We start from the raw sequence: 23,863 nt of genomic DNA on the forward strand, positions 1-23,863 counted from the left end.
TGTTCTTGCCGACGAACGGTCGTTCTGTCCGAGGCTCCTTTCTCTCGCCCGACATAGCAAACAAACAAGCAAACAAACAATATATAAATGTAGAACTTCTAAAAACACATGGCAAAGATCAAACATGGCATCAATCAAAAAATTAATTCCCTTACCCCAGATTTCTGTCCATGACCCTCGTTATGCGGAGCTAAAAATATAATAGCTGTAGGAAACAGGCAAGCACCGGATAATTTGGTCGCCGAAAAGTTTGCTCACCGAAATGTCCGTACACCGAAATGTCGGGGCACCGAAACGCCTGTACACCGAAATTTCTGTACCCCGAAATTTCCGCCTCGAAACATCCTGCACCGAAATGTCCTAGACCCGTCTGGAGTTTGTCCGGTGCTCCCTGAAAAAATTTGCCTGGGAGCGTTTCTTTCGATTATTTTTATCTCCAGATAATCTACTACCGACGGTGTTAATATCCGTATAATATACGTAGTTCGATGTGAGCTTTATATTTCTCACTTACTTTCGCCCCAGGATTATCTGACACTATATCTTAATTTAAAAACTTATTGTGACGTTAATGTAATGACACGTTCCAATGTTCGAAGTGGAACTGGAACGCGTTCCTTTCGCAATAAAGGAACTTGTAACGGGAACTCGTTTCAAAATTCGGAAGGAACGATGAACGAACTGTCGTTCCTGTTTTAGAGGAACGTGTACAACACTGGTTCAGTAAGCGTTGCGTAATCTTCCGAAAATCGAAGCGCCGAAAAGCCCGGCAGCCTCGGAGAGCGCCTTTGCTCAAGGACGCTATTGCGTAACCGCCGCTGGCCAGCTAACCCGTGATATAGGGTAAGCGCGGCGGCCTCCTCTTCGAAAGTTCCCGGGCTCATAGAATGAGAAACAATGGCTTGCCTGAAGAAAATTTCGTCTCCAGGTGATCTCGTTGATGTTTGTCGACCAGTACTGGTTTTGTGGCCTTGCATCAACTTCGTGCGTCAGAGGACCGGTACTTCGCGGAGCAGATGTGAAGCTCGCCTAGAGTGCCTCGATGCGCAGCGCGCGAGCATCAAGGCACCCTAAGCTCGCCAGCATCGGTTGGCCCCCTGGTGGATTTTTTTTTTGCTCTCGGCAGCCACGGCCGGGGAACGCCGCTCTAGCCCGGCCGTGGTGCAGCGAAGCGTCTGGAAACACGCAGCCCGGTGCAGGCGTGCCGGGACGCTATTGGTCGAAACGGCGCGTGCTCTGAAGCACAAGAAGGACCAGCAAGAACAAAGGGGACCGACGCGTGGTCTTTCGCCCGGGTCGCTGCTCGCAATTTTCTGCGTTCCCACCGGCAGCCAGTTATCCACGCCGGTCTTCGTTGAACTTGCCCCGCCCAAAACGTGAGTTTTGCCAGAAAGCGAAAGCTTTCTTAGCAGTGTATACTTTCATGTCATAAACCAAATATCGGTATGCATTTGATCGTTCGTAGATGTGGCGGACTCAATTTTGATGGAGCTCTGATATGAGGAAGTTCTCGCGTTTCTCTCAACTGTATTGAGGGAGGGGTGGTAAATTTTTCTTTCTGCCGTCGCTCTTTTCATTATTCGGGCTGTCGCGAGCTGCGTTAGTACTGTTGTCGGGAGTATTGCGTGCAGACGCCATAATACAGCAGTCGACATTGTTCCGAGGAGACGAGGTCCGTTTCCAATATAGCTACGTCACTTCCCTTTGTGCATATCATAAAGGACGACAACTAATGCCGTGTCATTTTGGAACATTGATTGTTTGAACATGCATGGGCATAGGGCATACATTTATGCAGCGTATTCACGTCTGCTGCTTTTTCTGACACCTGTACTTGAAGCTCCCACGCAACCACGCACGGCCTCCGCGGGTGGAATGGTGTGCCGAATTTCGCAGCCGTGTCGGTAGTGCTCGAAAGGAATTCGACCAAAATCATGGGAAATATCGTCGGGCACAGACTTGGCACTCTCCGCGGCGCGCTTCCATGCAGTGGCTAGTTTGATGGCTCGACTCGAAGAATGTGCCGGAGTTCTCGAGTGAGCCCAGTGAGATGACGTCGAGATGACGTGTACCGTGCTTTACCGATGTTCCTCAACGTGTGCTTGCGTCTACTTGTCTTTGAACCCGTTTCTATCGCGAAAGTCCAGCGTATACTCATCTTCTTGCTATGGGCGCACCGCGGTAATCTTCCCAAGGGTTTTACGCGGACGAGTCGCTTTTCTTGCGCAGCAGTATGCCCGTGCTCTACAGACAAACGGGGTGAAGTGCTGTCGCTGACAGTGCACGATCCGTATAACCGCACTTGTATGTATCACACGCTTGTATATATCACGCGTACGGTTCCTTTTCTTAAAGGCAAACGCGCCTACATTTTCGCATTTTCTGAAACTATATTTTGTTCAAGCATTACACCTTTCGTTTCATCACACATGTACAGTGATGATTCTTCTTGTAGTAGACTTGTTTATTTCACGCGTCTGACCCGGAAAATTTTTACGAAAGTGTGACTGACGGCTGCTGCCATGTGTTCAGGGAGGGGGGAAGGGGCCTGCGGCCTTGTCAAGTTGGCATCATGCCAGCTTTTTCTGCAGGTCTCCCGCATCATGTATCGTTGATGCCAAATAAAGTCATTATCATTATCGTCATTAAACTCCCGTCAAATCTCGCTGTGGTCGAGAAGTAAGGAGAAGACAGGAAACGAACATCACCGCTATCACCGCCGTCGCTGGTGTCGCGTGCCAGTGTGAACCTCCCGGTGCACGGTGTGTCCCAGTCGTAGCGTTGTCGCTCGCGTCGCAACGCCGCGAGCATCGTCACGAGAGACGGGCAGCGAGCGGAAGAGCTGGCCATCGCCCAGGCCATCGCGGACCCAGAGACGATGACGGTGTTTAGCGACTGAAAGAGTGCGGTACGCAATTTCGCCAAGGTGCGCAATTTCGGTGCGCAATTTCACAGCACAGCCAAGGGTTGGCTGTGCTGTGAAGCAGTGCGGGTGCTCGATCGGGTGAACATCGATGGACGCAAGGTGACAATCAAGTGGTTTCCCGCCGACGCGGGGACCGAGGTATCGGAACGCGCCACCAACCACAACGAGGCGGCGAACGCAGTCGCGCGAGGATTAGCTTGCCGCGCGGCAGCAGTGGAATCGTCTGCAGAGTGGTGAGACCGAGACGAAGGACAAGTACGATACCTTTCAGGGTATCACAAAATATTATAGAAATAGTAGGAGGGTGCTGGAAACGCCTCACCCCGAGCTAACCAGGGAGGAAGCGTTCACATTCAGACAGCTGCAGATGAATTCACTGATGACCCCGGTCGTCATGAAGCACATACAGCCAGAACTCTATACGGACGACACGTGAGTGTTGTGTAACAATGCTAGGGCCTCGACCACCCACTTACTGTGGGACTGTGAAGTGCGACCTAACGAGGCGGCAACCAGGACAGACCTACCGCCATGGATCCTCGAAGCAGTGCGCAGATGTGACAAAGACACTCAACTATCCGCCGTCCAGCAGGTCCTGGCTGCCCTCGAAAAGCAGCACCGGAGCGAAACCTGCGGGGCGACGCCCTACCTTACGGGGCAGCGGCGTCCAACCCCGTAGCGAGTAGCGAAGGGGTGGTCCGAGTAGGGGTGACGTCGGGATCGACGATTGGCTACGTCCGGGCGCAGTGTACACACTGTGTCTGTTGCAGGCATTCAACAAATTCTTTCTTCCTTCCTTCCTTCCTTCCAGGGAACGGGAATCTTCGCGTTGATTCATAGTGTGAAACGTAGTGTGAAGCAAGTGCAGGGCCGTTTCATGCTTCGGGTCGGGTCTGTATAGGAAAGCTGTAATAATTTTATTCTGTTTTAGGATTTACAGAAAGTGAGAGCAGCACTGGTGGCATTGCGTGTCAGTTTCAGGGGATTGAGTCGGGAGGGAGTTTTCGGTAGAGCAGTGAGAGATACCTGCTGAGCCCAGCTTACGTGTTTAAGGCCTGCCTTGCGTTAAGACGGGCCGGTCTCTGCCCCGCCAGGCTGTACTGCGGAGTCTGAAACGGCGGTGTCTTGCGGTGCCGTAAGTGCGGCGTCTTGCATTTGCAGGCCGCCTCCTTCGGTAAGGTAACATATAGTAGTTCGGTCTCGAGGTTTCTCTCGGCGTACTGCGTTCGCCACAGGGCGCCGAGCATTGAGGAGGGGCCCGAGGGGTGAGACTGGGATCACCCACTTGCCTGCGAGGGGAGCGGGATTCTAGAAGTGCCGTCCTCGCGAGAGGCAGTGCACTTCGCTGACGACCAGGCAGCGGAGTGCACGACGCTGCCTCCAGCTCCCTCTCCCGAGAGCGGAGCGCGACCTGTTACACGGGTGCCGTGTACACGAAATGCGCAATGCGCATATCAAGTAGACAGTATGCGCATATCGAGTACACGGTATCGAGTACACGGTCCTCGCTCCTGCTCGTCTTGAGAATGAGCTCCCTTTCCCGAGAGCGGAGCGCGACCTGTTACACGGGTGCCGTGTACTCGAAATGCGCAATGCGCATATCGAGTACACAGTATGCGCATATCGAGTACACGGTATCGAGTACACGGTCCTCGTTCCTGCTTGTCTTGAGAATGAGAGTTGAAGAAAAGTGCGTTCGTTTTTTCGTTCATGCATACACGTGCCATTGCAGTCTGCGCTGGTAATTTCCCATCGCTTCGAGTGAGGAATTCGCACCCCACCACCCTTGCCCTTCTTTCCCTGGTGTAATTTATGAGCTCCAGTCTGCCTCCTTGAGGACTATCTTTTAGGCAAGTCGGCTGTGTGCGTACGCCACTATTACGCAATTCCTTTGATTAATCATCCCCTCGGCTACGCGAAAAAATCAGCAGTCCAAATACCGGCAACAGTACACGGAAACGTGTTCTTCGCCGTTTGTTCTTCTCTGCACTGAAGTGGACCACGCTCACAGAGCTCTAGCCCTCTACCAAGGCATAGAAATGCTCTTTCGTAGTACCCATAAGAACAAGAGTAGTGTACTGTGGTTCCATTGACAGTATGAGGCTTAACCTTTCCATCTTACTTATTTTATTTTGAGGGGCAACAAATTAGGGTTACACAAGAAAATGGGATTTGTTATTTTATTGTACGTTATGTATCTGCCACAGGTTGCTGGAATGGCTACGGAATTCACAATTGTTAGTTAATTCTGCTTTTGATCACAGTGGGCTTTCACTTTCCCGCCTCTTATTTTACTCTTCTGAAAAATGAAGTAGTATTCCTCAAAACGTCAGCTGGACAACATTTTGAACTAGCCAATCCCTCGTGTGGGTACGAGCCAAGCACATCGATGACAGCATCATCATAATGCTCTTCTTTTTCCTCGTCGGTTGGCAAGTGACGTTGGTGGGTGACAGCGATCTCGCGCCACCGAGTGAATCCCGTGCTCCCCCTCGAGGCCTACGCGCCACATCCCCGGCGAAGGCGTCTCCGAGGCCCTCCAAGCGTTCATTCTTCGGGACTCCGATGCTCTAGGGTGAGTGCAAGTGCCTTCTACCTCGAACGAACACTGGGCGGTCTGGAAAGCCGTAGCCGGAGTTTCGTCCGAGCGTGCCTCGGGTGCGGCACAGCCCTCGATAAACCCAGCCTGGCTTGAGTACCTTCGGCGGCCGGTGGGGAGCCCCGCTAAGGCTGTTTTCTACAAGCAGGGTTCATCAAGTACTTTTCTTCCGCTGTCGACCGCGTTTTATACAGGCATAGCACGGTGAAGGACCCAACCTTTTTCGGCACTGGTGATTTCGCGGCGCTCGTTCTTCCTGCACGCTTTGTGCCGTCGCTTTCACAGTGAAGAGGAATTCACCTGGTGGGTATTATTGGCGGCACGTTTACGCGTACGGACCACTTTTGTTTTGAGCACACGTTAAATGCCGATGATAGGGAAATCAGGCTTGTTAGTCAGCGGCATTCTGCTGGAGGCATGGAGTAGTTCACTACGATGGACACGTCAGCACTACCTTTAAGCATGCTTTAAATCATTCGTTTCGCGGTTTACAGTGGCGTATAGTGGTCAAAGCCTGTAGACATACTTACGTCGAGCAGAAATAGCTGCAAAGAACATTAGCGAGCTAGTGCAATGGCCGTGTCCCGCACATTCCCTTAATTTAAATGAGGCGAATGACGGATAAATGGTGGTTGAACCCCTGCGTGCTTCCCATCATATATAATGCCCCCGTCATAAACAGGTAACGACAACCAGAGAGGACATCAGTCGCTATTGCCATAAGCAAACTCATACGGTCCCCACTGTTCTGGGGCGAGCGTCCGAAAGGCTTGGGGGGGGGGGGGTGTGTCCAATTAGTCAGTAAGGCAGCTTAACTGCTTCCATAATTTCATAAAAGCTCCACAGTTGTCTGCCGTGGTCGAAATAAACTCAAAAGCTGCGGATTTATTTGCTCTCTCGTCGTGACTTGTAAACCGCCGAGCGGCAGCAGCAGTGGCGTAGACGTAGAGCATCGGCCTCGCGTGCAGAAGGACTGTGGTTGGAACCCGGTGCCGGACGATTCCCACCGGATTTCAAAAAAAAAAAAAATCCGCGTATTGATGGAATTGCAGATTGGGGCTTGGGGTGCGGCCTGACCCCGGTGACCATTGCCGGTAACGCACTCCCTCACCAGAGCAGGATTGGCCACTCCGGTGTAGTAACGGCCCCAACCTCCAATGAATACGCCAAATAACCCACGGCCCTCAGTCTCCTGTGGCTGCCAAGCAACTGACCACGGCGGCGGTCAGACCTGTGACACAGCAGAGGGTGCTAAGAATACCTGGATCCGGACAGGCCACCATTGGGATCTGAACCTGGCAACTTTTAACACGAGAACCTTATCTAGTGAAGTGAGTCTATAGGTGCTGTTCGAGGAATTAGAGGGCATTAAATGGGATGCAATAGGGCTTAGCGACGTTAGGAGAGCAGGCGAAGCCTTTACGGTGCTGAAATATGGACACGTCTTATGTTACCGGGGTCTAGAGGACAGAAGAGAACTGGGAGTGGGACTTCTAGTCAATAAAAGCATAGCTGGCAACATAGAACACTATAGCATTAACAAAAGGGCAGCAGGTCTTGTAATTAGGCTCACTAAGAGGTACAAGCTCAAGGTGGTGCAGGTCTACGCGCCCACATCCAGCCACGACGACCAAGTAGTGGAACGCCTCTATTAAGATGTGGAATCGGCAATGGCTAAAGTAAAAACACAGCTTACCGTAGTTATGGGGGACCTCAATGCTAAAGTAGGCAAGAATCAGGCTAGAGAAAAGGCAGTTAAGAACTATGGTCTGGGCTGTAGAAATAACAGGGGGGACCTACTAGTCGAGTTCGCAGAACGGAATAACCTACGCATCATGAATACCTTCTTCTGCAAACGGGAGAGCCGGAAGTGGACGTTGAGGAGCGCGAATGAGGAGCATGAAAATAAAATAGACTTCATATTATGCGATAACCCTGGCGTCGCGAAGGATGTGGAAGTGCTTGGAAGGGTAAGGTGTAGTGACCACCGTATGGTGAGATCTCGAATTAGGCTAGACTTGAGAAGGGACCGTAACAAACTAGTACGAAAGAAGCCGATTAATGAAGACGTAAAGTTGAAGAATTCAGGATCGCGCTGCAGAACCGATATTCAGCTCTTACCGAGGAAGCAGGGTATACGACACAGGAAGCCAGCGACAACCTTACACGCATTATCACAGAGTGTGCAGTAGAAGTCGGGGGCACGATGGCCAGACAGGATACTGGTAAACGTTCCCAGCAGACGAAAGATCTAATTAGAAATCGCCAAATCATGACAATCTCCACCCCAGCTGACAGAATAGAACTAGCGGAGCTTTCGAAGTTAATAAATAAGCGTAAGACAGCTGACATACGGGAGTATAATATGGACAGGATCGAATACGCTGTAAAGAACGGAGGTAGCCTGAAAGCAGTGAAGAGACGTCTTGGCGTGGGGAAAAATCAGATTTATGCACTTAAGGATAAGCAAGGCAATGTCATCACAAATAGGGATAAAATAGTCACAGTGGCCGAGGAGTTCTATAGGGATCTGTACAGTAGCCGGGACATCCAGGATAATGCCGAGAGAGAAAATAGTTCCGAGGAGATAGACATCCCCCCAGTAACGACAAAAGAAGTAAGGAAGGCTTTGAAAGAAATGAAAGGGGGCAAAACACCTGGTGAGGGTCAGGTAACATCAGGCCTCTTGAAGGATGGCGGAGAAATTGTAGTTGAAAAACTAGCAAACCTGTATACGCAATGCCTAATGACCGCAAGTGTACCGGAATCTTGGAAGAACGCGAACATCATCCTAATCCATAAAAAAAGTACTTGAAAAATTACAGGCCGATCAGCTTACTGTCAGTCGTCTACAAAGTACGTACCAAGGTAATCGCTAACAGAATTTCTGCAACCTTAGATTTCAGTCAACCTAAAGACCAAGCAGGGTTTCGAAAAGGCTATTCAACAATGAACCATATTCACACAATCAATCAGGTGATAGAGAAGTGCGCTGAGCATAGGCAAGAATTTCCACTGTGCACTGGGCGCCGCCATTTTTTAACGACCGGTGCGCCTTATTGCGGGTATTTCTTGGGGACTGCGTTGTGAGCAGACGACAACGCAGTCACACGCTGTTGTTCCGTGCCGTGCGTGGTTATGAGACGTCCCAGCGGCATAAAAATCGGTAAGGGTCATTTATTAAGTTTGTTATGCGGCGGCAGGTATTGTTAAAACATATTTTACTTTTATGAGCATGTAACGTGTACTACCTGCACAGGCAAATCGAAAAATGATTGAGCTGGTTTAGGAACCGACTCACGTTCGCGCACCGGCAGCAGGATGCCATGCTTATAAATATGCCCTACCACGCGATCAGAGGCATTCGCTGAATGTACCAAACCACTGACTTTTGAGCGTGCGTAGCAGGCAGACATATTTGCAGCCGCATAACATTATTTCCTGCTACAAACACATGAGCAACGCATTGGGTACACCAAGATTTTACGGCCGTTTGCTTGCTCAAAATAACTTTTGCGTTTCTGCAGCGGGTGGGAACCGCCAACAGCAATTTAATTACCCACACGACTGGGCGTGCTCAGCCACCGCGCCGTATACTATTTCGCTTTCGGCTCGCCTTTTTCGCGTACCCGTGCTGCAGCATATATGTGTCGGGTTGATTTTTGTTGGCTTCCCGTCTATAAAATGAACAGAGAATGCCTCCAGAGCACAGAAATGTGCGATAAAGATTGAGCATGAGGGTGAATAAACAGCGCTTGCAAAATCAGCGTACGACCGTACTTGCCCTCCCAAATTTGCTAGGTTCGAAATCTTTCCGATTCAGCGTGACGACTCATTCGCGGCGGCACACAAGGGACGCAGGTAATTTGTGCAGTGAATAGACTCCGCACATTCAGACACTTTTTAAAGCAAAGCTTTTTACCTCTACTCCCCAAGGGTACTTTCGCGACCGTTGGTATCACCAGAAAACTCCCGCGAACAAATAAAAGAATTTACTGCACCGCCAGGAATCCAACTTGGAACTAACAGAGCAACAAAGCAAGAGCCCGTTGTCTTACCGATTGAGCTACGAGCCGAGGTGGAGACGAGGAAGGCAAGTGGTGCACTCACCAAGCACATCTACGGGTTTAACCCCTGCCTTCTCGCTAAATGCCCCGCGATAGCGACTAAAGGAAGCTCAACCCGAGTTTTCTTACTTCATCTCACTTCTAGTATGCCAATTGGCCTTTGGCTTCCAGTGTTCACGTAAAAAATCTCAGCTCCTTGTCGTCTACCCTCACTCCAGACGATACCTCAAGGGAAACATTCAAATACTCCATAATGGCCAGGCCATCACTCCAAGCCGCAGCATCAAGATCCGCGGCCTACATCTGCAGGCCAACACCAAGAGTGACATATCCTTGCAGCGCTTCAAACACAGCATCAGTAAATCATACACATGATCAGGCGAGTTTCCAGCAAGAAGCGAGGCCTCAAGGAATTCGATACCATTCCATTAGTTAAAGCTTTTGCCCTCACCAGAATCACTTACGTCAACCCTCTGTCTCCTTCTCTGCAAGGAGGACATACATGATGCTTTATATAATGTTCAGAAAGGTGGTTCAGCAAGCCATTCGTCTTCCCATGAGTGCGTCCACAGAGAGGCTGCTTAGCACAGGGCTCTACAACACGGTGGAAGAGCTGATAGAGGGCCATCTTTCTACCCAGAAGCTCCGAATGAGCAGAACTGGGGCAAGTCAGCGCATCTTTCAACAGATTGACTGAGCAGCACCGAATGCCACTCTGCTTGATGTACTCCTGGACGTTTGGCGAAAAGACATAAAGATGCTCCCTACCCCTCAGACGACGAGGGTCGCCGACAAGCACGGGATCAAGCGCTCAACACCACCCTCGGTGGAGATTATGCAGTTATCTACATAGACGCCTCCCAACACCGAGGGCAGCAGTACGCCATCATCGTGGGTACCTCCAGAACCAACCTCCTTGCTTGTGCCTCACTCAAGACCCAAGACATGATGGAAGAAGAAGAGGGAGACATCGCCTTGGCTTTCACTCAACCAGGGGTTGGTAAGGTAGTCACCAATTCCCAACAAGCCTACCGGAATTACCTGTCGGGTTTGGTGTCCCGACCTGCACTGCGCGTGCTAATAAACCACTCCCCAAGCGGTTCTATTCAGCTCGTCTGAACACCGGCTCATGTTTCCATGGGGGTCAACGAATACGCCCACCAAGCCTGCACTTTTACCCCCCGTGGTATGGAGCTGCACGAGGACAGTCACCCGCTTGTCTCGTTCAGTGACATAACCCAGGAGTACCCCCGTCTGAGACCGACCCTACCTTTTCCTTACCCTGACCTTTGTATAGAACAACAATCTACCCTACGGCTGATACAATCCGACTCCTTCCCACACCCGACGCGTCTTCACATAATGCACCCGAATCGCTACTACGCTGAATGTAAATTTTGCTCACAAGTAAGAACACTACGCCACTTAATCGGGGTGTGCGACTTTAGCCCTAAACCCGCCGCGGTGGTTCGGTGGCTAAGGTGTTGGGCTGCGGAGCACGAGGCTGCGGGTTCGATTCTCGGCCGCGGCGGCCGCTTTTCTGATGGAGACGAAAAGCAAAAACACCCGTGTGTACGAGATTTCGGCGCACGTTAAAGATCCCCAGGCGGCCGAAATTAATCTGGAGCGCTCCACTACGGCGCGCATCATCGCCTGCGTTGCGTCGGCACGTTAAACCCCCACAATCAATCAAACTTCAGCCCTGAGAACCTTCATCTCTTTCCGTCAACTACTGTACAAAAGCCACTGGACATGCTGCTGTCCAGACCCTCTCTGCTTACCCAGCTTCAGCTGTTGGACAAGTCACAGGTGGCGCGCACTGAATATGGGCTACAGTGATGAAGAAACCGTTCCTCTGGGCCGCACTCTGGGCCGTTCCAAAAACTGAATAGACGTATTTCCTACTCCTGTAACTCTTTCTCCTTCTCCTCCAGCTCCCCCTCCGTCTCTGCCGCCGATCTCGTCGCCTCCGTCCGCGACAGCAGAGACGGAGAAGTGAGATCGTCTGACAGCGGGTTTGAGCTTTAATTTTATATACAAAAAATTTTCACTCATGTGCTACACCAATACAACACAACCAGCCACCGTTCATGCTTCGTGCATTAATTTAACCTTAGCAAGAATATCTCTTTAAAGTAATAGGGGATGTGGTTGAGTGCATTTCGCTTCTCTCTGGTTTCGCTATTTGTAGAGCGACGTGAGTGAATTTAAGTGACGTCACATAGGTAATCGTTGTGGTTGCATTTACAGCTTTGCTTTCCAACCACATTCACAGAGTGGATTGGCGCTAACTTTGTTGTCGTTGTGCACTTCGCACGTTTCTTGTATGAGTACTTTGCCCTTACGCTGATTGTTGTTGCGGCCAACAACGGCATAGTGACGCCCGGACGAGTAGATTATTTAAATCGAAAGTAAAGGCAATGGCGGCCACCTGCCCAGAATTAAGAAAACAAACATCAATCGGTGATAAAAAGTCGGGCGTCCTGCTGGCGCGGCGAACCGTACCCTCACAGGCAACCCCCGTGAGGACAAAGCGTGCGTAGGGTAGCAAGCCGCCTTAGCGGGTTGAGAACGGAATTCATGGGCAAACTTGACAGCTCTGGGAGGCTTTGAACGTGCTCCTTAAAGCGCTGTTAAACTTCGCGCTGCTGACATACCGAATAAAAGACTCTTACCGATTTGTGATGCCGCTGGGACGTCTGATATCCCCGCACGACACGGAACAACAGCTGTGACTGCGGCGTCGTCTGCTCGCAATGCAGCCCCCAAGAAATGCCCGCCAGAAGGCGCACAGGTTGCCGCAAAATGGCCGACTCGGCAAAATTCTGGTCTGTACTGAACCCCTATACATAGCCTTCACAGATTATGAGAAAGTATTTGACTCTGTCGAAACCTCAGCAGTCATTCAGGCATTACGGAACCAGGAGGTAGATGAGCATTATGTAAGAATACTAGAGGATATCTACAATGGGTCCAAAGCTACTATCATCCTCCACAAGGAGAGCAGTAAAATACCTATAAGGAATGGTGTCAGACAGGGAGAGACAATCTCTCCAATGTTATTCACAGCATGTTTACAAGAAGTATTCAGGACGTTGGATTGGGAACAGGTAAGAGTAAGGGTTAATGGAGAATACCTCAGTAACCCGCCGCGGTGGCTCAGTGGCTAAGGCGTTGCGCTGCTGAGCACGAGGTCGCGGGTTCGATTCCCGGCCGCGGCGGCCGCTTTTCTGATGGAGGAGAAAAGCAAAAACGCCCGTGTGTACGAGATTTCGGCGCACGATAAAGATCCCCAGGTGGTCAAAATTAATCCGGAGCCCTCCACTACGGCGCGCCTCATCGCCTGCGTTGCGTCGGCGCGTTAAAACCCCACAATCAATCAATCGAGAATACCTCAGTAACATCAAATTTGCTGATGACGTTGCCTTGCTAAGTAACTCGGGGGACGAATTGCAAAGCATGCTTTCCGCACTAGACAAACAGAATAGGACCGTGGACCTGAAAATTAATACGCAGAAAACCAAAGTAATGATCAATAACCTCGGGACAGCACAGCGGTTTGAAATAAGTGGCGAGGCAGTGGAAGTGGTAAGCGAATATATCTACTTAAGCCAAGTTGTGACACCGGATCCCAACCATGAGGCAGAGATAATTAGAAGGATAAGAATGGGGTGAAATGCATGCGACAGACATTCTCAGATAATGAATGTCACCCTGCCATTGCCCCTGAAGAAGAAAGTGTATGACAGCTGCACCTTACCGGTACTCACCTACGGGGCAGAAACTTGGAGGCTCACCAAGACGGTTCCACTTAAATTGAGAACGACTCAGCGGACAATGTAGCGGTAGATGATAGGTGTAACATTAAGGGACAAGAAGAGAGCGGACTGGGTCAGGGAACAAACGCGTGTTAAGGACGTATTAGTAGAAATTAAGAAGAAGAAATGGACGTGGGCAGGGCGTGTAATGCGAAGGCAAGATAACCGTTGGTCACTAAGGGTAACAGAGTGGATCCCTAGAGAAGGCAAGCGTTGCAGAAGGCGGCAGAAAGTTAGATGGACAGATGAGATCAAGACGTTTGCGGGGATAAATTGGTCGCAGTTAGCACAGGACCGGGGTAAATGGGTACTAATGGGAGAGGCCTTTGCCCTGCAATGAGGGTAGATAGTCTGGTGATGATGATGAAACCACCGAGCAAGCGGCCGTGGCCGCTGATGTCCTCTGTGTGGTGGTAATGTACAGATACGCTCTCTGCTTGCAAATCCCTTCTTTCTAGTGATTTACCATCGATTTATTGGAGAAACATTGAACGTTGCTGTCACCCTTGGGGGTCGCAGGCAATATTGGTGCTTCGGGAGCGGACGGTGCAACAAGCGCAAATGGGCACCGAAAACGGAGCCTAGCCTATAAACTGCCGTAGTCGTGGTACATTTGGCGTTTTCGGGAGGTTTAACATAGCGTGTAGCGTACGCTACGCTAGTGGTGGTGGTGGTGGATACGGGGACGAGACTACGCACGCGCGAGCGAGCGTGGCGATGCGGGCCACCCGTTACATCAACGATTGCGCAGGCATGATGAGGGGGCCGCCCATCACCGGCACGATTGAGCACATCGCAGTCTGTTCCCGGCACCCGCCGCCGCTAGCGTAATGTACGCGTAGCCGCTACGCTTACTCTCTATTGATAGCACTAAAAAAAATTCCTGAATTCTTCCGGGATACTTTGCGCTCAGCTTGCTGCTTTGTGCTTATTTTTTGCCGAGAATAATGTCGGGACAGCCGGGGTCCATTGTAGACAGGACCATGCCTAGAACGATGTCAAAGCAGAAGAACGCATCGGGTTGCACACCGCCAAGGCCATTTGCTCTCCCGCATCGTGTTTGAAGCGCACAAGGGCAGCGTGTAGTAGAACCGCGCGCGCATTTTAGAAAGTGTACTAATCTCACCCGTTTCCTATGGCAGCTGGTCGTCCCGATGCTGTTTTTGTTACGAACGTGCAACTGATGTGCCCGCGTGATATAAGTGCCCACTCATCGGGCATCAGTTTAGAGTTAGTCATCGCCGTTATAAATGACTGCATTGGGGATAGAAAAATAAAAACAAAATAGGCACAGTAACTCTGTCGGAACGCGCTGTAAACTACGGGGTCCACATGGTCAAAATACGGGAAACGTAAGTGACCTATGGCCTTGAACGTAGCCTGGGTATGTGGAAACTGAGCTGCGACAGAGGGATCTAAAGTATTGATAAGCAATGGGGGAAACCAACGGTTTGCATTTTTTGCTCTGTGTGCCCGAGTGCATACGTCAGTATAAACGGTGACAATACCAAACTATGCATATATGGGCGGACAATATTTTTGGATTGCGGCCGCAAGAATTGTTGAATGTACTGCAAAATGCTCTTGTCTGCAATTTATCGTGGTCTGCATTAATTCTTCGTCAGATGTATCTGCATTAAATGTTATTTTAACAACCGACAACTCTTCGAAGCATCTGGGCTCTTGCACATTGATACGAGAAAGTTCGACTAACGGGCCCTCCCAAAAATTTTACGGCTAAGATAGGACATACTGCGCGTGTTACCCCATATTCAAGTGAAAGGACACGTAAACGGACAGTAACAAACTATTGTAGAAAGTGCGGCGGAATATCTCAACAGACCCGGCAACAGCCATTTTCCCGCAAAGTGAACATCAGGCAAAAACAATTGTTGGATTGTGTGGTTCTGCACTCAGCGAGCCTTAACTCAGAAATTTTTGTCGTGCCGCTGCTGTACTGTGGAAGAAAAAAGGCTAAACACGATGGGAATAAGCTGCGAAGGACGTAAGTATTCAGTCAGAGATTGATGTAAAAAACACCACGATACTCTGCCCTTACGTTTAAGTTATTTATAACGCAAAAATATGTACAGACGTGTTTACAGTGCAATGTAAAGTAGTGAGCACAAGAACAGGCGATGCAAGATAGCTAAGAAGACTAAGCGGAAACACAAGTACTTCAAACTCGATAGTCTTGATACTGCATGTCACGGGGTATTGATTTTCCACCTCGGGGCCTGCTCTATTTTAACGTCATATATACACAACCGCAGCTTGCCGCTGCTGCTTACCACTGAGCCTTACGAAAACAAATTGCGCCAATCAACCCTGTGAATGCGGTTGGAAAGCAAAGCTGTAATGGTACCCAGAACGATAAAGGGAGCAACGTTGGTTCTTGTCGCCAAAAGTCCAGGAGTACATCAAGCGGAGTGACATTCTGTGCTGCCCAGCCAATCTGGTGAAGGATGCGGCGACCCACCGCCATTCTGCTCATTCGGAGCTTCTGGTTACAAAGAGGGCTCTCTATCAGCTCTTCTACCATGCTGTGGAGCCCCGTGCTAAGCAGCCTCTGTGTGGGCGCACCCAGGGGAAGACCAATGGCCTGCTCAACCGCCTTTCGAATGATTATATAAAGCATCGTTATGTACTCCTTGCCAAGAAGACCACGGGCTGACGTAAGTGATTCTCGAGAGGACAAAAGTTTGAATTAATCGAAAGGTATCGGATTCCTTGAGGCCTCGCTTCTTGGTTGCAACTCACCTGATGGTGTGTATGATTTGAATGATGCTGTGTTTGAGGCGCTACACCGATACGTCACTCTTAGCCTTGGCCTGGAGATGTAGGCCCAGGATCTTGATGCTGGGGCTTGGAGTGATGGCCTGGCCATCAAGGAGTATTTGAATGTGTTCCTTGATGTGTCGTTCGGTGTGTGTAGGCCACAGGCTTTAGCACATTGGCGTACTAAAAGTGAAATGACATGCGTTGGTGTGAGCTTCCTTTAATTTTTTGTATCACCTAGCACACGCGCAAGGCGCGCACAGGGCCGCTAGACGTGCCGTGGACGGAGCGCACAGCGGCGCGTGAGGTCGCGTGTCGCTATCACGTGTCATTCAGCGAGAATGCAGGGGGTAAACCCGTAGATGTGCTTGGTGAGTCCACCCCCTGTCTTCCCCGTCTCCGCGTGGGCTCGTAGATAAATCGGTAAGACAACGGGCTCCCGCTTTGTTACGCTATTAGTTCCAGGTTCGATCCCTGGCGGTGACAGTAAATTCTTTTATTTGTTCGCGGGAGTTTTCTGTTGACAGCAACGGTCGCGAGAGAACCCTTCGGGGGTAGCGGTAATGCAGTTTCTTACAGTATACACTAGAAAGGAATCTGGCGCCAGCGTCTATGCGGCTCACATCAAGGTCGTCCGTGTCGTCATGGGAAGCCATTATACATCGCGTTCGCCTTAATTTCATCATTGGCTTGGATTGAAACGTCTTAGTGACCGAAAATTTAAACAAAGTGCCACAAAAACGCGAAGAATAGTGCGCAATTATGTAAGTGGAAAATGAAAACAGGCTGTTTTAAAACTAAGGAAAAAAGAAGTAAAGCGTATTTTTGCCGGAACGGTTGTCCCTGCTATTCCGCAGGCCAAGGTTGTAGCAGAGTCGTAGTTACGAACAATGTTAATATTTTGGGGGATAACTCATTAGAGACTGTGATTTTATTATTTTACCATTATTTCAAATAACAAGTTGTTTGAAGAGTTTCGAAAGTTTTTTGAGCGTGCCTATGAAAACGTTTCCTTCGTGGTGAACCGGTGCACCGCGACCGCCAGCTAGTATAACACGAAAAATGAAAACGTCGCGTTAAAAGTCGTGGACGATGACAAGATTGGACGCATACAAGCGCCCGTATCTGCCGTATCCTGTCTTCGTCGAAGTACGTTTTGTTTCTTCTTTTCGTCGGCGGCAAATTTCGCGGCGGCATATTACCCGCTCAATACGTCCTTCGACTGCGGCATGAGCAACGTCAGGTGCGATCACGCATTGCCTGCTGTTTCACTGAACACGGGCTACAACAGAAACTAAAGGATTTCGGCTTCATTGTAGCTCCTAAACGTGTTAATGCATAGTGAAGAAATCAAATCCCAAAAACCCCTTAAGAATCCAATTATCATGCCAAGCCCAAGTCAAATAGGGGGTCTTCCCATGAACCCCCACGACGACATGGCTTACGAGGCGCAGTTTCCTCTCTAGTAAACTTACTAAGAAACTCTATGGTAGCGGTATAAAGCTATGCATTAAAAAAGACACATGACTCTCACATTACATCGTATTTACAAGTGCTCATGATTGATGAAAGTGCGTGAAAGCACAGTTGTGGGTGTGCAGTCGGTGCAGCCGCAGTGGAGCTGCATCTGGCGCTTAAATGCGGCCTTACCCCCCCCCTCCCCCCCCCCCCCCTGCCTGTGTATCTAGTGTTTACTGCGTGTTCGTTGCCACAAGTCTGATTCCTTCATCTTTGTATTGCGTATTTACTCTTCTTATCGTGGTTCCCACTTGTCTGTCGTTTTCTGTTTGGTATTTTTCGCAGCCCGCGTAAATCAGCCGTTAGTTGCCAGTCTTTTCTCGTCCCGTTTGTTATTGCTGCTTTGAGTTCCGATGCATATTCACTGACTATAGCCCAGCACGATGACGCCAGCACGGTCCACGCGTAAAGAAGTGAAGCTTAAGCGTCCTCCAATATTTGCACGTTTTCCCTTCTCTTTGTTGCGCACTCGCACGTCACTTATTGAAATTTTAGGAAGGGGAAGTTCCCAGGCATTATTAATGGTATTCCGGCGGCGTGTGTGTTTGCCAGTCATACCGCTGAGTTAGTGGGATTTTGGCTGATGCTGGAGAGCGTTTTGCTCTCGCTGCAAGGTAAACGAATAGTGGCGTCGCGTTATTTCGACGAGCCCCACGACTCAGGCGAGGAGCCTTCACGTCGATCCTGCGGATTACGCAGCCAAAGGACGTTTTAAAAAAAATAGTGCAGTTACAATATAACTTGGTTAGTAGGAGTAGCAGTGAGAGAACATCAGGGTTATTCGGCTTGATTGATTGATTGTAGGGTTTAACACGCCGACGCAATGCAGGCGGGGAGGCACGCCGTAGTGGAGGGCGGCTTCGGATTAATTTTGACCACCTGGGCATCTTTAACGTGGGCCGAAATCTCGTACACATGGGCGTTTTTGCTTTTTGCCTGCATCAGAAAACGGTCGCCATGGCCGGGAATCGAACCTGCATCCGGGTGCTCAGCAGCACACCTTAGCCACTGAGCCACCGCGGTGGGTAGGTTATTATCCGGTTTAAGTTGGTCTCTATTGCAGAATACATCAACGCGTTTTTCAAAACTTCATTGTGAAGCGATCTAGTAATAAACAGCGGTTAAACATTGTAAAAGCAGAGAACGAAATCATAGTTCAGTGCCCTTCAACATGACCAGCGGAGTCAGAACAGTCCTACGAGTGCACGAAACAAAGCATGTTTCTTTGCAATTTGCTATTGAGCATGCCCCCTAGTTAATTAGCTGAATAAAACTTGAAAGGTCTAGACTTCTATTCTAGGGGACAAGCATCGGACTGTCAGCTTCCCCTCTGCGTAGTAGGCATCTTATCGTCTCTGTAACAAAGCAACGGAAACTGCTCGACTACAGTTAAACCCGGTTATAGCGAACTGCAATATGCGCCCTGATTAGTTCGATATATCCAATAGTTCGAAATAGCCGAACCCGCCTATAACGAGTTTTTTGTTACGAGTTCGCAATACGCGGGACCCCCTGAACCCCCCCCCCCTTTTTTTTTTTCATGTCATCCCGGCATGCAGAAACGAACACAATAAAGTATGCCAATACCATACACAAAACTATCTATTTATTGCAAGCAATAAAGCTACTTTCCGCTGTAACTACCTACTTTGTCCAAAAGAGGTGCTTCTTGTTTTCACTTTCGTTATGGCGGCGTCCACTACCACAGCATTCTCTACATGAGACATCATTTGCATCATCAGCTGCAGTCCGTGTCCTTCAATATCAAAGCAATATTGGTGGAGCACATTGACCGCCGAAAGCGCTTCATTAAGCATCGGACGGCGTTCACTCGCGACATCCTCCGCCTCTTCGGTGCTTCCAGCAGTGCCAGTAGCCATGACATCGGCGACGATGTCGGCGTCCGACCGAGGGGCTCACAGTGAAGCAACGTCGTCGTCGACACTCAGGCAATCCTCGAAGGGCACTCCTTTCAGCACAACACCGGGAATGTTGGAGAGCTCTTCTCACAGTTCATCGATGCTTCTATCTTGGTCCGGACTCGCTGACTGGGAGGGTTTAATCATGAGTGAGGCGCATCGGAAACAGTTACGAAAAGTGCCGGGAGTCACGTCGCTCCATGGGAGGCTCAACGTCTCCATCGCAGCCAATCAACGTCTCAATCGCCGCTCCGAGACCACGCATTTTGGCGGAAATCCTAGGCGCGCCGAGTTCGATATATCAGATGTGAACTTCGTTATAAGGAATATGTTTCGCATGTATTTTCGTAACTGAATTTTCTTTGTTCGATATACAGCATAATTCGCTCTATCCGGGTTCGTTATAATCGGGTTTGACTTTACGAAGGAGAGCAGCCAGATCGCGACAGGGTGCGAGACGCCCACGTTCAAATCCACCAGAACAACCGGCATGTCCTCGGCGAGCGCGTGGAGCCTGGCTTGGCGTGCACTATACGCCCCCCCCCCCTTTCCCCTCCCCCACCCCGTCTACCGTGCACGCATACAGAGAAACCGGTGATGTGCCTGTGCTCAGGCGTGAAAGACGCCCGCCCAACCGTCGCTGCGGAAGCTCTTGTAGCTGGACGGGAAAAAACACCCGCCAAAATTTCGCTCCACTAGCCCTTGAAGAAAGAAACACAAAGTCGTAGCTCTTGGGTGCGAAATAATTCCCCTCTGCACCTATTTGTCCGCGCAGATGATGTGTGCCAACCGAAGCACATACAGCTTCGCTGTGTCAATTCTTCGAATACGCGCTTTAAAGGCGAAAATCGGAAATCCGTCGTTACACTGGTGCAGGCCCTCGCAAAACTTAGCAACGTGTGGGTTCGAGCTGGTTGGCAATCCATGATAAAATTTTCGAGCGCCAAATGTTTAGACAGGGGACGAAAAGTGCAGAGACATGCGCCAACTTCCAATTGAAATTTTATTTCCAAAGCGACATATATACATGCAACATTGTTAACGAAAAACTAAAACAGAATATGTGCGCCGTGGAGCATGCCGCAGGGGATGAGGAACGCGTGCGCGCAAGTTCACTGCGCACATACTGTTTTAGCACACCTCGCAGATACTCTATTTTAGTTTTTAAAGCAAAGCTTTTTACCTCTACCCCCCAAGGGTCCTTTCGCGATTGTTGGTGTCACCAGAAAACTCCAGTGAACAAATAAAAGGATTTACTGGCACCGCCGGGAATCGAACCTGGAACTAATAGACCAACAAAGCGAGAGCCCGTTGTCGTACCGATTTAGCTACGAGCCCACGAGAAGACGGGGAAGACAGGTGGTGTACTCACCAAGCACATCTACGGGTTTACCCCCTCCGTTTTCGCTGAATGCCACGTGAAAGCGCCAAGCGACCACTGACGCCCGTCTAGCGGCCCTGTGCGCACCTTGCTAATGTACTAAGAGTTACCAAAATTAAAGGAAGCTCACACCAATGCATGGCATTTCACTTCTAGTACGCCAATGTGCTAAAGCCTGTGGACTCCAGTGTTCACGTAAAAAATCACAGCTCCTCGTCGTCCACCCTCACGCGAAATCAAGGAAAACATTCAAATACTCCTTGATGGCCAGGCCATCACTCCAAGCCCCAGCATGAAGATCCTGAGCCTACATCTCGAGGATAACACTAAGAGTGACGTCTCCTAGCAGCGCCTCAAAAACAGCATTAATCAAATCATACCCCTGATTGGGTGAGAGCCAAGGTGATGGCTGCCTCTTCTGCTGCCATCATTTCTTGGGTCCTAAGCGAGGTCCACGCCAGGAGGTTGATTTTGGAGGTAGCCGCGATGGTGGCGTATTGCTGCGCTCGATGTTTGGAGGCGTCTGTGTAGATGTTTGTAGATCAGGCGAGTTGCCACGAAGACGCGAGGCCTAAAGGAATCTGGTACCTTCCGATTAATTGTAGCTTTTGTCCTCTCAAGAGTCACTTACGTCAACCACCTGTCTTCTTCTCGACAAGCAAGAGAGAGATGTTTTATATAATGATTAGAAAGGCGGTTGAGCAAGCCATTGGTCTTATCAATAGTGCGTCCACACAGAGGCTGCTTAGCACGGGGCTCCACAACACGGTGGAAGAGCTGATAGAAGGCCATCTTTCTAACGAGAAGTTCCGACTCAGAACAGCGGTGGCTGGGCAGTCCAGAATGTCACTCCGCTTGCCGTACTCCCAGACTCTTGGCGACTAAAACTAAAGATGCTCCCTTTGCTTAGAAATATGAACCCGTAACATGACGAGGGTCACCAAAAGCACGGGCTCAAGCGCTAAACACTACCTCCGGCGGGGATCATGCAGTTATCTACACAGACGCCTCCAAACATCGAGCGCAGCAATACGCCATCATCGCGGCTACCTCCGGAATCAACCTCCTGGAGTGGACCTCGCTTAGGACCCAAGAAATGATGGCAGCAGAAGAGGCAGCCATCACCTTGGCTCTCACCCAATCAGGGGTTCGGAGTGTAGTCACCGATTCCCAGCAAGCCTACTGGAATTACCAGTCGGGTTGGGTGTCCTGACCTGCACTGCGCGTGCTAATAAACCACTCCCCAAGCGGTTCCATTCAGCTCATCTGGACACCCGCTCACGCTTCAATGGAGGGCAACAAATACGCCCACCCAACAAGCCTGCGCTTTTACCTCCCGTGCTATGAAGCTGCACGAGGACAGTCACCCGCTTGTCACGTTCAGATGGATAACCCAGCATTATCGCCTTCTGAGACAGACCGTACCTCCGCCTTACCCTGACGTTTCCACAGAACAACAAACTACCCTACGGCTCATACAATCCGGGCTCCTTCCCACAGCCTACGTGTCTTCACGTAATGCATCCGAATCGCTACGACGCTGAATGTAAATTTTGCTCAGAAGTAGGAACACTCCGCGCTGTAATCGGGGTGTGCGACTTTAGCTCAGAGCACCCTCCTCTCTTTCCGTCAACTACCCAACAAGAGCAATGGGAGAGAGAGAGAGAGAGAGAGAGAGAATAAACTTTATTTCGAGGAATATCAGTGATTATGCATCATGAAAGCGATGCTGGTGGTTAGATCAATGGGAGATGTTGCTGTCCAGGCCCTCTCTACCTAGCCAGCTTCAGCGGGTGGACAGAACACAGGCCGCGGGGACTGCATATGGGCCCCACAGAAGAAGGAATCACTCCCTAGGGCTGCACTCTGGGCCGTTCAGAAATCTGAACGGAATTTCGTCTTCCGCCTGCTCCTTCTCTGCCACAAATCTTGTCGCCTGCGTCCGCGGCGCAGAGACCGAGAAGTCAGATCGTCTAACACCGGGCGCGACCTTACTTTAATTTTATAAAAAAGTTTCCACTCTTGTGCAACACCAATACAACTCAACAAAACACCGGTCATGCATCATGCATTCATTTAACCTTACCAAGAATATTTCTTTGAAGTAATAAATGGTGTGGTGAAGCGCATTTCACTTCTCTCTGGTTTTACTATTTGCAGAACGATGTGAGTTAATTTAAGTGACGTCGCATGGGTAATCGTTATGGGTGCCGTTTACAGCTTTGCTTTCCAACCACATTCGCGGGGTGGATTGGTGCGATTTTTTTTTGTAACCATTGTTGCATGTATATATATGCCGCTTTGAAAATAACGTTTCAGTTGGAAATTAGCGCATGTCTTTGTCCTTTTCGTCGCCTCTATAAATATTTGGCCCTTGACAATTTCGGAAAACTGTTGCAAACAACAGTGCCGAAGGATGGGACTTCGAACATGTTAGATGGGTGTTGGGTAGCACACCTTCGATTGAGTTAAACCTTGGCATAGTACCTTGTTCAATGCGCAGTTTTTACACCGATTGTTTTCCACTTGCAGCTTTTTGGCTGAACTGCTCACGGCTCCTTCAACCGGAATGGATGCTCTTGTACCGCAAGCTGACCCCGATATTCCGGACCACTACTCGTGGCGGTGGGCTCTAGTGCGTCTGCTGCACGGCCTTGACGCCGATCGAAAATGCTCAGCTAGAACGTCTTCGGAATGCTGGCTGATAGAAGACCTGGACTTGTGGAACCGGGCCTTGCATGCCGTTGCCGTCGGCCTGCAGGAGGTGGAGCCCGGGAAGTTGTGCCTCACTTCCTACGAGTACAACTTGGGCCCATACTTCTCCGCTGGAGGTCACGAAAGCGACGGCTCCTTCCTC

At 50.0% G+C, this 23,863-nt stretch overlaps 1 long non-coding RNA gene across 1 annotated transcript; it reads left to right on the forward strand.

Moving 5' to 3' along the window:
• The first annotated feature begins 1,257 nt into the window (after positions 1-1,257).
• Positions 1,258-23,858, forward strand: LOC144164232 (uncharacterized). Its single transcript, XR_013321105.1, has 3 exons — positions 1,258-1,376; positions 5,364-5,501; positions 23,539-23,858. It is a non-coding gene; the product is annotated as an uncharacterized LOC144164232 (long non-coding RNA).
• The last annotated feature ends 5 nt before the right edge of the window (positions 23,859-23,863 follow it).

Source organism: Haemaphysalis longicornis, unplaced genomic scaffold (assembly GCF_048455015.1).
Source record: "Haemaphysalis longicornis isolate Haplotype H1 unplaced genomic scaffold, Haemaphysalis longicornis Haplotype H1 scaffold_1, whole genome shotgun sequence".
Taxonomy (NCBI): Eukaryota; Metazoa; Arthropoda; class Arachnida; order Ixodida; family Ixodidae; genus Haemaphysalis; species Haemaphysalis longicornis.